Source organism: Sminthopsis crassicaudata, chromosome 3 (genome assembly GCF_048593235.1).
Source record: "Sminthopsis crassicaudata isolate SCR6 chromosome 3, ASM4859323v1, whole genome shotgun sequence".
Taxonomy (NCBI): domain Eukaryota; kingdom Metazoa; phylum Chordata; class Mammalia; order Dasyuromorphia; family Dasyuridae; genus Sminthopsis; species Sminthopsis crassicaudata.
In genome coordinates this window covers 212,166,100-212,182,898 of record NC_133619.1, presented here as the reverse complement: position 1 = coordinate 212,182,898, position 16,799 = coordinate 212,166,100, and the positions used below count along the sequence as shown (strand labels likewise).

Below are 16,799 nucleotides of genomic sequence, written 5' to 3'. Positions count from 1 at the left end.
TGGTTTTCCATTTCCTGCTCCATCTCATTTTATAAATTAAAAATCAAGGCAAACAGGGTTAAAACAGGCAAACAGGCTTGAGGTTACACAGCTAGGAAGTGTGTGAGACTAAATTTGAACTCAAGAAGTTAAGTTTTCCTGCCTCCAGGCCCCAATCCTATTCTATGAGGCACCTAACTGCCTATATGTATGTGTGTAGCTGTGTGTATGTATGTGCTTATATGTAAATGTATTTGTGTGTGTGTGTGTGTGTGTGTAGATATATTTATGTATATGTCTGCAGTATGTAAGCATATACAGATGTACTCATATCTATATTTGGTCAATCCCTCTAGAGTATAAGCTCTTTGAGAACAGGATCTGTATCATATTCATCTTTGTAAACTGTAACCAGCATGGTGCCATAGATAGATAGACATGTGTGTATATATATGTATATGTGTATATATGTATATGTGTGTATATATATATATATATGCTTAAAATTTTATTTTGGATTTTTTTTTTTTTTTTTTTTTTTTTTGCTGAGGTAATTGGGGTTAAGCCCAGGGTCAGCTAGAAAGTATTAAGAGTCTGAGGTCAAATTTGAACTCAGCTCCTCCTGACTTCAGAGCTGGTGCTCTATCCCCTGAACCACCTAGCTGCCCCTGGATTTAGTTTTAATCTAAGCAAGACTCAATTATAAGTTCCTTTATTAGATTATAACATGGGGTGTCGGGAGAGGTAAAGCCATTTGTTATTTATCTAGAGACTAACAAGGTATTCTACACAAAAGATATTTAATAAATGTTTGTTGAATGAATGGCTCAAGATTCATAATTGTATTATTTGAGGTTGTTGATTTAACTCAACTGGAATACTCCTATATCATGGGCCTCCAGGTACCTGAGACAGGATGGTAATAACAGCTAGTAAAAAAATTAATTGGCAGCAATAATAGTATTTCTGAGCTCCATATATGATCTTTCTTCCTATCAACAGGCAATGCAAACGTGGGTGGATCCAGGCAGGCACACACACCCATTCATATTCCTAATTTAATAATGTTTCCTGTATCTGGTTCACTAAATTAGATTGCAAATCTGTAATTGTCATCGAAAGAACTTGGATGAATTTGGTGATCATCTGTCACAGATTATTATCTGAACAGCCAGAATGGAGGTATATCAAGATCTGAATTCTGTCTACCATTTTAAGCCAACACAGAAACCATTATAGCCACTCCACTCAAAATCACAGATAGTTTGCTTCACAGTATTTCATGATTTAGGGAATCTTTTGATTCTACTGTCCACTAATTTCATTCAACAACTGAAAAATCAACAATCATTTATTAAGTATCTATGATATGCAAAGCATTCTTCTAGATTCTGATAGTGTGAAGATAAAAAAGATTGTCTCATGTAGTTCACATTCTACTGAGGGGATATAACATCTACATAAGTAAAAATATGGTATATACAAAGTTTTTTCAAGAGGAAGAGAGTTCTAATCACTGAACACACACACACACACAATTTAGTGATTAGACCAAGGCTTTGAGATTATTCCAATTCATAATTAAATAAGCAAATTTTGGATAGTTCAAAACTCTGACTGTTACATCCCTTCCCTTCTCTTTGCTTTCTCTGTCCTTTGCTGTGAAACTCAGCTAGTAAGTTTGCATCATTGCCTTACCCTGATGCATAAGTTATGTTCTTAGCAGTGGTGTAACAGGTAGCCTGTTTCCTAGAACCACAGCTGGTTCTCAGAAAGGAGAATTATTATGTGAAATCATGAGCTTCTGTTATGTAGAGTTTTTAAAAATATTATTAAATTTAACATGGCAATAACAAAACTAATCTGATTACTTGCAGAGAAGGAGAGACAGAGACAAAGACAAAACTGCCCTGATTGTTTGCAGAGGGGAGAGACAGATACAGAGAGGAAGACAGGAGAGGAGAAGAGAGGAGAGGAAGGAAGGGGAGGGCGGGGAAGGGGAGAACCTGGAGGGGGGATCTTGTTATCTTATCTTATTTCAAGACTCCACTTAGGCTCCATTTGATTTTCCATATGTATGATTACTGCTATAGGTCAGATCCTAATCAGTTTTCATCAGAAATATAAGTTTCCAGTGTCTCCCCTCTATAATCTTCCCCTACACATCAAATGTCAAAATAATCTCCCAAAGGTACAAATGTGACCATGATACTCAAAAATTGTTGGTAGCTCAATAATTTTAAGAGGCAACATAGTCTGGTAGAAAAGGTCTTGCCTTTGAATCGGGGTTCAAATCCTAATCTTGGCATCTACTTGCTATCTTTCTTACTTTGGGCAAGTCCTTTGCCCTAGTTTCCTCATCTATAAAGTGAAAGTATTGGACTAGATGACATCTAAAGCTCTTTTTAGCTCTTATGTTATCATTCTATGATATACGATCCTTATTGGCTATAAGATAAAATATTCATTCCATCAGTTTAACACTTTCAGTCTCCATAATTTTATATCATTCCTTTTTATACTCTTAAAAAAAAGAAAGAAAACTCATCTATTAGCACATCCCACAACTCAATATTCCCTATCTCCCATATCTAGAATATACTCTATCTTTACTTCCTGCCTCTTAGAATCTTCAGTTTCCTTTGAGGCTCAGTTCAGCTGTCATCTAATATGCAAATTTTCCCCAATTCCATTCTCCTCACCCCCAATTGTTTGTACTTCTTCCTCAAAATATCTTGCATTTATTTATCTGTGTCCATATTATATTTCTCCCTTAGAATGTAACCTTGTTAAAGACAGGGCTTATAGTTATCCCTTCCACATTGCAACTTTCCCCATTGTAGTTTCAATGGGTCAACATAAGAAATTTAATGGAAATTTTGGAAGAGTTTTGCAGAAGCCACAGATGACACACAAAGGCCACCAGAAAACAGAAAATGTTTTGAAACTCAGAAATGTATAAAATGTATGTATAGTATTGTATAGTATCAACACATTTCTTCTCTGGTAAAAAGGAAGGCCCAAAATATTTTATGCAGATTTTCTAGATTGCATGCTTAATGCCAGTTATGTGGAAGGGATAATTATATTTGTTTTTTATCTTTGGTTTTTCAGGGCTTTACATACTGTAGGTATTTAATAAATGGTTATTGAATGTAATTCAATTTAACTTTTCTTTTTTCCATAATATATCAGGAAAGTTATGGTTTCCCAGACTGTTTCAGCTAGTCAGCTTTTGGTCATTTCATAACTTATAATAACTTATGATTTAAAGCTGGAAGGGACTTTAATATTTAAAGATGGAAAGAACCTTAGCACAGCTTCCTCATTTTATGAGTGAAAATCGTGAAACACACAGAGATAAACATCAGACAGGTAGAAAGTGGCAGCATTTGAATCCCAAACCTCTGCTTCTAAATTCAGGGCTGTTTTTTTCTGTGGTAGGGTACATTCCAAAAATGGACCAAGACAAGAATGATCCACAGCAAACTGTTAGTCAGCCTTGCCTAGGTAAAAACGCTTTCTTCCCATGAAACCCATTATTTCCCTCATGCCATCTCTCCTCTACCCTATCCTTCATCAAAAACCTGCGCATAGCTGTCTTAACTGTTAAAGTATCAATAACTAATAAAAACTTATAGTATTACCCTTCCCAGGGAATAAGCATTTCTTAATACCTACTGGGTACCAGCTACTGTGGTAAGCATGTTAGAAATATTTTCTCATGTAAGTAGGGATCTTACAATTAAGAAAGATCTGTGGAAAGAACTTTAGGTATCTTCCAGTAAGATAAGGAAGGAAAATATATGTGTTTAGTTTGGTAGGAGTGGGGTAGAAGTAAGAATAAAGGGCTAACCTGAAAAAAAAAAAAAAAAAAGATAGAAGAACAACAAAAAAAATTAACAACTTTTTTCTGTTGACTTTGGTCTTAAAATCCTAAATTCCTTTTAAATAATTGATACTTATATGGTACTTTATTTACATACAGTTATCTAATTCAAAACTCACAACAGTATTACATGAATTAGCAGGAAACATCTTGATTGACTATAAATAACGATCATTTCTGCTTTGGCCAGAAACCCTGAAGGTTTTTTCCCAGATTTATTTATTTAGATTTTTTTTTTTTTTTGGACTAGGTGAAAGAGGAGATTCTTTGCCTCAATTGCTACCTAATCTTAATCAATGAATGGATGTGACCTCAGTCAACTAAGACCTGTTGAAGACTTTAGCTTAAAAATCTCCTATTTCAGCCACTGCCATCCCCATCATCCTGATCTCTATCTGGCCACTGGACCCAGATGGCTCTGGAGGGGAAAGTGAGGTGGGTGACTTTGAACAGTCCTCTCTCACTTAAATATCTCCTCCCTGATGTCATGGTCCTCTTCAGAATGAAGGACAGACAATCAAGCAACAGAAGGACAATCAAATGTGTTAGAGACAGAAAATGATTTTTCCAAGCTTACATATCTAGTCTGTGACAAAGGTAGAATTGGAACTCAGACATCTCCTTACTCTGAGTTCAGCCTTCATTCCCATTTTTGCTTACACTCATTCATGTTCATTACATTCATATTACTTCATCCCTATTGCTAACAGGAGGCCAGGACTTTGAAACTTCTGTCTCATAAATAGTTTCTGGATCATTCATGGCTTTCCTTTTCCTGGATTGTCCTCATCCTCCAATATTCCATACAATGAAGATTTAGCAAAAGGCAAACTTAAAATCTGGGGGTTACTCCCATGAGAGACTTTTCCACAGGGTCATTTTATACTTTGGTATAAATAGAAAACTCCTGGGGTCTTTATTCAGCATGGGGCCTCTTATATACAAAGATGGAATAATGAAATTGGGATCAAAGATAATGATTGATAAGACTGGGTGAGTTCTAGGGCTCACAGATCACATGGGGGCTTCCCCCAAAACAGGAACTTTGGCTGACCTCACCCAAACTTGTTGGAAGGAGGTCATTTTCTTTCCCATGGCAAAGGCAGATTGTTTACAGGAGCACACGAAGAATGTTGCATTCCAGGGAAAAAAATAATTAATTAACAGCCAGAGCTCTGAAAAGCTCTAGCTGTACTCCCTCAACTGTTCATTTTCAGCATCCGAATTCATCCTAGGTGGGTGGCAGGAAGAATTCTTTTATTCTTGGTGGTGGTAGTGATGGCGGCAGTGGTGGTTCTGATTCTAGCAGGGAGGGCTTTCTTCCGCCCCGCATTGGTCCTCAGCTTTTGTGTGGCTGACTACTATCCTTCAAAATTCAGAGAAAGCAATGACAGTCTCGAAAGACCCTTGGCAGTTTTGTAGCATAACCATCAGGCACTGCCTTTCAGAATCCTTTGTATTTTCAAGGGCCAAGTTGTAAGATGATGGCTCACCCTAGGCGTTCATCAGCTGCCAACCTTGCATTCCTCTGGCGTCTCTGCACAGAGAACGCAGATAATTCATTCTGGTGCAACATTCTAGAGATGAAGGGAGGGTTTTTAGGAAATCTCTAATAATGACTACTGTGACTGCCCCTATGAAGCTTTGGAAACAGTTTCTTGAAAGAGAAAACAAAACCACAATTAAAAAAAAAAATCCTTCAACCCAATCTAATGCCTTAGTGTTTCAAATTCTTTTTGCCCCCTATTAAATGAAACAGGGGAGCCAAAGTATGCAAGCCATTGTCTCAGCGTCAAGGGCATTTGAAAAGTTAGAAAGGCAGAACCAAAAGAATAGGCTTCATGTTTTGCAGCCCAAAAATGGATCAGTCTGGGGGTTTACAATGAATTTCCAGGACCCTGCAAGGATTTCTTTTTTTGGAGGGTCCCCTTTAAATGATATTCTTGGAATGTTGGGAGATGAACGCTCAGCTAGACAGAGTGGGAAAAGATGACATTTCCCAGGGCCAGTATTTTTCCATAATTGCAGGCTAAGCAGGATAGAGCAGTGTATTGATCTTGGTCTCATGTGGAATTGAATATAGAAACATTTTATTTTGCCATATATTCATTCACATTCCCATCAACCATGTAAGGGGAAACTTTATTTTTTTTAATTAATCCTTCCTTGCCCCTAGTGATACTTCCTCAGAGGCATTTATTACCCAGTAAGAACCCATTTCACCTCAGTAGAAAGGAGGTAATTATTATTTATTAGTTTCTCATTAGACCAACTATCAATTTCTAAGGAAATAGGGTCCTCACATATAGTGAGGATCACACTATTAAGGATCACACTGAAAAGGTCAAATATTTGGACTTTATTCAATGATATTTGGCATTTGATTTGTGATTTTATAATTTTAATTTTAAAATGTACATATATAATTATCTCTTTAATATATCCTTATATACCATTTTTTAGTATGTTCACTTGCATCATAATACTTTAGAATTAGGAGATTCCCTAGAAATCTTCTAGTCCAAATCTTTCATTTTACAGGAGTTGGAAACTGAGACTCTAACTGGTTAACTAGCTTGCTCACTTAGTAACTGGCTTTAAACCCAAACATTATGAGTATAACTTCAATATTTAACCTATCATATCACCCTGATGTATTTGTATACTTAATTTGTACCTAACAATCTTAAATTTTTGGCAGATGTGTCTAGAAATTTGTATTATCTGGGTGATTATTGTTTGGGGAGAGTTTGATGGGGGGGAGGTTTAAACTAGATAATTGCATAAGTAATCAGTAATTTCTAGGAACAGGTTGCTAACTTAAGTTTTCTCAGCTTTGTCATATAGAAGACTTTTTTCTTTTTTGTATGTACTTAATTCAAATTTTTACATCCAAATAATCTGACATTTTTCTTCTATTTCCCTTTCTCCCCACACTATCATTTTTAATATAATGTTCTTTAAGCTTGAGTCAATTAAATTAGCCCTTTAGTGTTCTTGGGAGAGACTTGATCAAAAGATAGTAATAGCCTTGCTTCTGATTTTAGCATCCCTTTTACCTTCCACTAATTTCTAAATTTTATAGTCCTGTTGAGAGTATGAGTCAGTGATAAAAAGATAGAGATATTTTGCAAAAGCAATAGAAATGGAAACTTTTTTTTTTCCTAAGTAGACTTTTCTTTTTAAAAATTTATTTCCACTCTGTAATCCTTTTTGGTCATAACTTTCTGGGATATCTAGTGTCACTAGAGATTCTCAGGTCTACCAACTGGACCCAATAATTATTTGATTAAAAAATGTTAACAGGAAAATGTATATACTGATAGTTACCTACAAATTAGCCTTTGTTTATTACATGAAACTCCAGAGCACCTTTTCCTAAGCCTTCCATGTTTAACAAAGAAAGACTGATTAAGATGGGAAAATACTATCCATGTCAAGATGGCCTAAGCAGCCAAAATCCCTTAATTTCAGTGAACAGACAACTTGAAGCCTGGCTGGGGAGATGTGGAAGGGAAGGGGGGAGGGGAATCTCTTGGAGAGATGTTTATTTTTCAGATAAGCCAAGGGAAGGAGATCTTTTCTAAAAATGTACCTTGTATTTCTAGAATTTAATTTTTTTTAATCATATTTTGTTAAAACATATCTTGTTTATACCACCTTCACTTGAGGATATGGCAAGTTTATGCTAGTAATTATTCAGCAACCCACTTTGTGAAAACATACCCATGAAACACTGTTAACTTTTAATTTTAACCTGCATGATTAATGTTTTCACCATCCTTTTCATCCATTTAAAAAGACTGAGAGAAAAAAGTTCAGCACAACCAATATATCACCCATGAGACTGCAAATGCAATATTTCACACTCATAATCTCCCACCTCTATAAAGAGGAAAATGCATTTTCCCCCTAGTTCTTCTTGATGGTCAGGCTTGGTTATTATAATTGCATAAAATTAAGTTTTAGATTTCTACCAAAAATTTTCTCTAGACTCTAAACTTAAAAGCAGTACTTCTCCACGTTGGCTTGTGTGCAAGGAAACTATGGTAGGAGAATTGTTCACACACACACACACACACACACACACACACACACACACACACACACACAAAATTAATGCCTGCCATCTGAGTATTTGAAGCATCAGTTTGGGTCTCTAGTGTTGAAGCTAAAAGGAAGAATTCTATATTAAAAGAAAAAGTACTTGCAGTATATTTAGTACAGGAAGATAAATAATTGATTAAAAACATACAACATTTGTTAATTCTTAGGGTTCAGTTGCTAGCAGATCTCAAGACAAGGTGCTTGTGATAGATGCAACACTGCTAAAGGAAACAGGACCATAAATCTGGGGCCTAAAGACCAGTTCCATGGGATAGAGCATTGCTGCTGCTCCTAGTGCATCTAGACACTGGAGGATTAGTGTGTTGTTAGTCAAAATAATGGCAATGAGAATGTCTGTGAAAAACATTTAGGCCCTTGTCATAAAAATGCAAACAAGTCTTCCTGCACTAGGGATAAGCTAAATAAACTCTATTGCAGCTGTATCAAGTAGAAACAAATTTTAATTTGGACATTTAAAAAAAAAAAATTTGAGATACATATTTATAGCAGGTTGGACAGTCTGCCACTATCTTTCACAGTTCTGACAGAGTGTTTCCCAGATGGTGCTTATGATGGGTGCCATTATTAAGCTCGGTTGAAATTGTACTGACTTTGAACAGTTCACGGTGACTAGAGATAATTCTGGATTTATTTTTCCAAATTAAAATAGCCATTGATTGGTTAACAAATTGATGGATGGGAATAATGTTAACCCCTATGATGAATTTTTTGTTTTAATTTATAAATTATTATAAATTGGGAATAAGTGAAGAAAATTTGGAATGGAGGCTACTCAATTGCTTTTAAACATTTTCCCTTGAGCATTTAAAATTTTAACATGCAAAAAATGAATACAATAAAATAAAAATTAACTGATATTTTAAATTTCATTTTAAAAATTAATGACATTTTAATAAAAATCCCTTCTATTTGTTAGGTTTTTGAAGTGATTCTGAATTTTTTTCTTTTAAATCATGTCCAGGAACATTGCAAATTGACTACAGGAAGAGATAGATATCTTCAAAATCTACTCACTTTTCAGATGATAAAATCTTTAAATGTTAAAATATTCAGGTCTCAGAATTTGCTTAAGGATTTTTTATATTTCCTCATTTGCATTTTAAGAAGGTTCCCATATAGCTACAATTAGTAATGCCAGTAGGACAATGTTTGTCCTTATTATTCATACTCAGACCAGAAATCTTAAGCCTTATTTACACGATTATGATATGTTTGATTCATTCAAGCAAACACATACAAAGTGCCTCTGTGTAGGGCACTGTGCTTAGGGCTGAGGGCAATGGAAAGTTTTGATAAGACACATTCTCTGCCCTTGAAACTAGCAGGCTAGTAGGAGGATAAGGCACATACACAAATAACTATAATACATGATAAGTGCATTAAAGTGGTGGAAAAAAAAATGTGTGGTGATAGATGGGGGAGGAGGGAAATTGCTACCCATAGAAGGTCAGGAAAAGCTGAATAAATGGAGTAGCATGTGATTTGGGAAAAGCTGTATAGATGTGAGTTGCGTTTTAAAGGTAAGTGAGGATGGTTTTAATAATTCAGCAGAGGAAAGGGGGGAGGGCCAACAATCTGGACATGGCATAAGAAAAGGCATAGATGTGGGAAAAAATGTATGTTCAGTCAGTGCCTCAATTTTCTTACCATCTAATCTCTCAACACCTGAAATCTAGTCCCTACCACTTTATTAGAGTTATTTTCTCTATTTTCTCTAAGGTTACCACTGGCCTGTTAATCACCAATTTGTCTAAAGCATGGAGTGTAGGGGAATATAGTATGAGATAGGGTAGAAAATTAATAATATCAATGATTATGATAATAATAACTCATATTTATATAGCACTTCAGGGTTTGCAAAGCATTATATAATATATATATATATATTCATTTTTTAATATACACTTCATGTCCCCAAAATTTTGGTGTAGTTTTAAGCTTTGACTGCACTAAAAATGTCTTTGGGGATACTCCTTATTATCTTATTTGAAAGCTATCAGATGATGAAGGACTATGAATAAAATAATAAAGTATGAACTTTGTTCAGTAGGCACTAGGGAGCTATTGAAGCCTTGTGAGCAGAAGAAGGTTAGAACATGATCTATGCTTCAAGAAATTAGCCTGGTAGAGGTATGGATAATGGAGTGAAGATGAGAAGACCTATAAGACCATTGCAATAATTCAGGCAAGTGTTAATGAGGACTTCTTCTAAGTCACTAGTAGTAAAAGGATAGCAGAAAAAGGCAGATAAGCACACTGGTTGCCTTGAGAATACTGGACAACCAGGTGAAGAAAAGATAAAAGATAATACCAAGACGTCAGACATAAAAGATGAAGTGAACGATGCTGTCATCATAATGCTGGAAAGAGAAGATTTAGGGGGAAAGATAATAATCTTGGGGGGGAGGCTTAGATAGAGCAAACCTGCATTTATTATGTGCCTACTATGTGTCAGGCACTTTTTTGATTCTCACAACACCCTGGGAAGTAGGTGTTATTATCCCCATTTCACAGCTGAGGAAACTGAAGCAAACAGAAATTAAGTGATTTTCCAAAGGTTGCAACTAATAAATGGCCATAGCAAATTCATCAGCATAAATAGAAGACAACTCAAAGCATATGACCTACTGGTAGTGAGCCAACAATTCTCTGTCTGTATGTCTGTTTCTCTCCCCAAATATCTTCATTTAAAAGCTCTGTGTGTGTGTGAGTATGTGTATGTAATTGAAATTGCCTATTCATTTCTATTTGTTTCTGTCCCTTAGTTAAGAATTCTCTCTTTAAAATGTAACTTTTTCCACTCTCTTCTAAGTATGATGTGACCTCTCATACTTAAGTCTTATATTCATTTGAAGCTAATTGTGGGATATGGTTTAACTTACTGGTGTAAACCTAATTTCTGCCAGATTTCATGAAGGCAACATATTAATATGCTACATAGAGTAAGGAAAATTTCAGCTGATAGCCAAATTAATTTTCATATTTATGAGATATTTGACGATAATGAAACAGGCTTCTTAAATTAAGTGCAAAAAATTTCTGAGAGAAAAAAATGGCAAAAAAAAAAAAAAAGAAAGAAAAGAAACATACAGACAAGACAAAGATAGTCGATAGGAATTGCAAAGACACTGGCAAGATTAGATAACCTAATAATGGTTTTTCAACACTCTTAGGATCATGTAAAAATTATAAGAGAAATGTCTCTTGTTCTACATAGTTGCTCTGTAATGTTTTGTTTTAGGAGTGTGTGTGTGTGTGTGTGTGTGTGTGTGTGTGTGTGTGTGTACATATATGGAGGGATCATGTGGGCATAGAGAGTTATAAAATCTCTTGGGGGAATTTCTGGTGAAAAACAATTCAAGACCTGCCAATGTAATATATAATGATCCTTCCCTGGAGTGATAAAATTAGAATAGAGCTAAAGAAAAGAAAAAAAAAACCAAAACACATATATAGATATTCACAATGAGATTTACTGGACCTTAGATCTACAGAATTTCTTTGAATTTCTCAAACCTTCCTTTGAATCTCTTAAATTCAAATTCTGCATGAGAAATCCACTTATGTCAAGTTGTCACCTTAGATGGGACAGAGAATAGGATGGTCATTCTGTAAGGGTATGACCAACTGTATAAATACTAGTTAGAAATCAGGATGTAGTGATCCATGATAGCTGTGACCATAAACCAAGGGGAAAAGTTCATTCCATGATTTAACTACCCATATTTTTGTATCCAGATTCCCTGACCCATTCCATCACATTAAAAAAAAAAAAAACACACAGAGAATAGAATATTGTAAATCTTTGTCTTAGTGTATTTGAATTTAGGTTTAAGGAAGGACATTAAATTTTTTTAAGTGATATAGTTCAGTGCTAAGCTTTGCCTCCTGTTATTCAGCCAGTCAGTCAACTATATTTATCCAGACCAGCTAAGGAGAATTCAGTTCACTAAAATGAGATTGTGATGTGCTCAGATTCATTTCCACACTCCTTATCCCTAGAGACATCCCTATCCCAATCAGAAGGCTTATTAAAGCAGCAATTTATATCTGGTCACTCCCTTGGCAGTTGTTTCTTAATGTGTTAATTGTAATTATTGGGTCCTTGGAGAGTTAGGTTGTTTTAAGGAAAAGGCAATATTCCCAGCCACTGGTTGGACACATATGATGATTTATGAAAGCTTGGATGGAAGCAACCTTTCCCCTCTGCATTCAGTATAGCCAATAAGATGAAAAATGAGCAAGAAATCCATCTGGGAAGAAAACATCAAATTAGCAAAGAAATGGCTGGTAAAACAATGATTTGTTTCTTTTTATTCAGTGCTTCCCAAGGACATTTTGGTATCTTCCTCTTGTGGGGGTATAGTGGGATGAGGAAGATAGAAGTGAAAGAATAGGTGCTGGGAGGGGGAAAAAAAGGGGATAATGGGAATTTTATATTGTCTACTTTTGCTCAGTGAACATCTTTTGTCTTTTGCTTGAAAAGCGACATCAGTGTCATAGACTAAAACCCAAAATGGAAGTCAGGAAACTTGATTTCTATCCTGGCTATGCCAGAAACCTATTGCATGACCTGGAATACATCACTCAGGATAATAAGTTTAAACTAGAAGGAACCTCAGAAGTCTCTTAATCCATAAACATCATTTTATAGAAGAGGGAGCTGAAGCTCAAAGATAATAAGTCCCTCACATCACAAAAACTAAGGGTACAACTAGCAAAGATAACATTTTAACTCAGGACCAGAATTCTGACTCCCAATTTTGAGTACCTTCTGTAGTGCTGCCTACTGGATCTCAGTTTCTTCTTTGGCAAAAAATAAAAGAATGGACTAGATAATCTTGCAAATTCTGGCCCTGGGCACTTACATAGTGCATAGGATACTGCACTGATCCTGGAGTCAAAGGGACCTGAATTCAAATCTGGATTCAGATAGTTACTAATTGTGTAAATGCTGGGCAAGTCACTTAATCCCAATTACCTCCAAAAGTATATAACTTTTTTCTGACAGTGAGAGAGTAAATCAGAGAAAAAAATACATTTAGCATTAGACATTGAGTTATTTTAAGGCATTTGTGCAAAAGGAGATGGAACATTATGAAACTAAATGCACCTTCTTACTCTTTAAAAATCAAGAGGATTGGCTATATGAGCATGAGAGTAGCAAACTTATTCTCCAGGAATTAGAAGCTGATCCTAAAGTTTTGATGTTTGTGGTATTTATTTAACAGCTCAGTTATACTTAGCCCTAATACTAATGCTTAAATAATATAATGGGGAAATTTAGTTTCTAACTTTGAGTAGACAAATATGAGAAGAGACAATGATTTTAGCAATATGAAGGGCTCCCAGTGTGAAAACTCCTTTCACCAATATACAGGTCCTAGAGGGACATAGCATGTCCCTTGCATGAGATCACACAGCCAGCAAGGATCACAGCTGGGACTTCAGCCTAGGTCTGACTAACTCCAATTATATAATCTTTTTGGTACCACAGCATGTTGCCTCTGTAATTCCAAGTATCTCTTCTTTGAAAAAATAACTTTAAAATTAGTTTGGAAGTCATCTCATTATATGCATATGCAAATCCATATTCTTTTCATAACCCTTAAGTTTCATGGGAGCAATAAGTAATTGGAAGTTTTTCCAGGATAACTTTGGTACCTAGCAAATTCTTTGAACAGGAACATCCTCAATACAATTAATTTTGATAATGACAAGGCCCTAATCCTCTGGCCAATGTTTCTTTCATTATATTTTATTGATCATTAGGTATTGAATATAAGTTACCTGCTACATCTCCATGGCAAAGTAAAAACCAGTGTAAAATCATCCTATTTCAGAAGATTTCATATTATCATCTGAATTACTATCTGAAATATTGCTATTACCACCTCCTTCCATCCTCACCCATCACATTCTCTGGAGATAAAATTTCAAACATGTGACATCTAATAAACCCTGAGATTTCACCTCGTATCCAGCAAATTGGCAAAGATGATAGAATTTGGGAATAGTCCATGTTTGGAGTATTTGTGGAAAGATAGAAGTATATTTTGTTGTTAGACCTACGAAATGATCAATTCATTCTAGAAAGGAATTTGGAATTATGCAAAGGAGTGTGTAAAATTTTCATATACTTTGATCCACTGATCCCACTGCTAGGCATTGACCAAAAATATCAGTGATAAAAAGAAAGATATCAAAATATTTATAACAGTACTTGTTATGGTAACCAAAAACAAACAAAAAATTAAATGTCCATTGGTAGAATGTCTAAATTAATTTGGTACATGGATACAATAAAATGTGAATATGTGAATGAAATAATGAATAGAGAAAAGAGTGGGAAAATGTATGTGGATTGATGTCAAATGAAGTAAGAAGTAAGGAAAATAGACATAATCATTACTAAAATAAATGGAAAAAAAAGACAACAAAGCATTCTCAATTAAGTTGTTGTAGTTCAGTCATGTCTGAATTTCCATGACCCCATTTGGTGTTTTTCTTGGCAAAGATACAGGAATGTTTGCCATTTGCTTATCCGGCTCATTTTACAAATGAGGAAACTGAGGCAAACAGACTTGCCTAGCTACTAAGTATTTGAGGCTGAATTTGAACTCAAGATCCAGCATTCTATCCACTGGGCCACATAGCTAAGTATTACAAAATTAAAATGCTCTGTCCCTAGAGAAGAGATTTAAGAAAATACTTCCCCCAGCTTCTTTACAGAAGTAGGGACTCATGAGTGGAGAAGCCTGCATATAAAGTCAATATTTTTAAAATTTTAAAAATTAACTTTGTTGACCTTTTTCTCCCCTTATTTTTTTTTCATTTTATTATAATTGAGAATCTCTGGGAAAGGATTCATGAATGGATATAGTAGGAAATGTAAGTGATGTTAAAAACAAACAAACAAAAAAAGGAACAATGAAATTTAATTTTTTTTAATTAATAGAACTATAGCATGTTAGAAAAGATTGTATAGGTAGCAGTTATATTTTATCATGTTATGTGGGATCTTTCCTGGTTTTTCATTACTCATACTTTGACTTCTTTGTGTATATTCTTCTTCTGGTTCTGCTTATTTATTCTGTCCCAGTTCACACAAATCTTACCATATTTTTCCTGGTTTCTCATTATATTCATTATTTCTTACTTTATAGTAATATTCCATTATCTTTAAATATCATAGTTTTTAAAAGACATTCATTAATTTATGAGTACACATGTTGTTTCCAGTTCTATACCACCACCACAAGAAATACTCATAAATATTTGGATTACATTGGATCTTTGATTCCATTGAGGGGCTGGGCCCAATAGTATATAACCCATCCACTTTAAAGGTAAGATAACTAAGGCCAAGAGAAGAAAAATAATTCCACCACAATCACATAACAACAGAAACTAATTCTCTCAACTTCCTAGTTATACTTTTTCTACCATTCCATGCTTTGTAATGTAACTCATGGATCTCTGTCATCAGCAACATTATAGTCTCTATAAGCACCATCACCTTCATCCTTGTCACCCTTACAATTATATTTGCAAACTATTTTATCATCAACATCAAAGTCTCCATCATCAAAAAGCATTTATTAAGCACTTAAGTGTATGTAGCCATGGTCTAGATTTTATAAGGAAAAAAGTACCCTGCCACTAAAAGCTCCTCAGTGTAGATGCTGATATATATTCTTATCATGAAGAAGTAATACATTCAAATTAGATTAGTGGACAGTGACTTTTTTTTTATCATATTCTAATCTAAGGGCTGTTATCAAAACCATTGAACAAATCTGGTTGAGCAATTCCAATTTCATATACTGTGATAATGAAACATGGCATCTAACCTAACCCAATGGCTAGTGACTAGATACAGTTCAGTCAGTATGCTGGAATGCCATTATTGATGTATAATGGGGAACTACATCTTGTAATCAGATAGGAATATATGTAAGTTTGAGAAAGGAGAAGTCACTAATTGAGGATCAGGAAAAGGATTCCGGTGAGAAGCAGCACATGACCTGAGTGTTGAGATATATGGGAGAGCTGTTGGAATACTTGGGAGCCACATGACAGTGGCTGCTAGAGAAACAACCCAGAATAGATCTCCACTTGTGAGAGGATGATACAAGGAAACTAAGAGGCAGTTGCCATGCTCTGACCTCTCTGACTGAAAGACCATTGAGTTGTCTGACCTCTCTCCTCTTCCTTCTGCCTCCAATTTATCTCATTCCCAGTCTGCAACACCTATGTCAGCAAAAGCTGCCCTGCAACTCTTTCAGATGTGATGATCCACAGCTGTGGAGGCTCTCAGAGAATTGGCCTGCCCCTTAACATCTGAGCATTAAAGAAAGCAAAGAATTTTAAGGTCAAAGTGAAGAAGGAGTCATATGAGGCATGAGGTACAGCCTGAACAAGACATGGAGATAAAATGCTAAGAGGACTCTGGTATGAACCACCACATAGAATTCCTAATCCCTCTATTTTTTTCCGCCTGCATTTTTGATTTTCTTCACAAGTTAATTGTACACTATTTCAAAGTCCAATTCTTTTTATACAGAAAAATAATTGTATGGACATGTATACATATATTGTATTTAACATATACTTTAACATATTTAATATGTATTGGTCAACCTGCCATTTCGGGGAGAGGATGGGGGGAAGGAGGGGAAAAATTGGAACAAATGGTTTTGCAATTGTCAATGCTGAAAAATTACCCATGCATATATCTTGTAAATAAAAAGCTATAATAATAAAAAAAGAAGAAGAATTGGACTCTGAGACATTGTAATTG

The 16,799-nt window shown here is 35.1% G+C and overlaps 1 protein-coding gene across 4 annotated transcripts in view; it reads left to right on the top strand.

Annotated features, from left to right (window-relative positions):
• The window catches only part of RAI2 (retinoic acid induced 2), a 128,373-nt gene that overhangs the window by 7,122 nt on the left and 104,452 nt on the right, over window positions 1-16,799 (top strand). Inside the window, exon 1 of one of the 4 annotated variants that reach the window (XM_074299889.1) lies at window positions 1,984-16,450. The exons of the other annotated variants lie outside the window; for them this stretch is intronic. The gene's annotated coding sequence lies outside the window, so the exon portion shown is untranslated. Of the gene's footprint in view, window positions 1-1,983; window positions 16,451-16,799 lie in introns of those variants that run through there. 4 annotated transcript variants of the gene reach the window in all.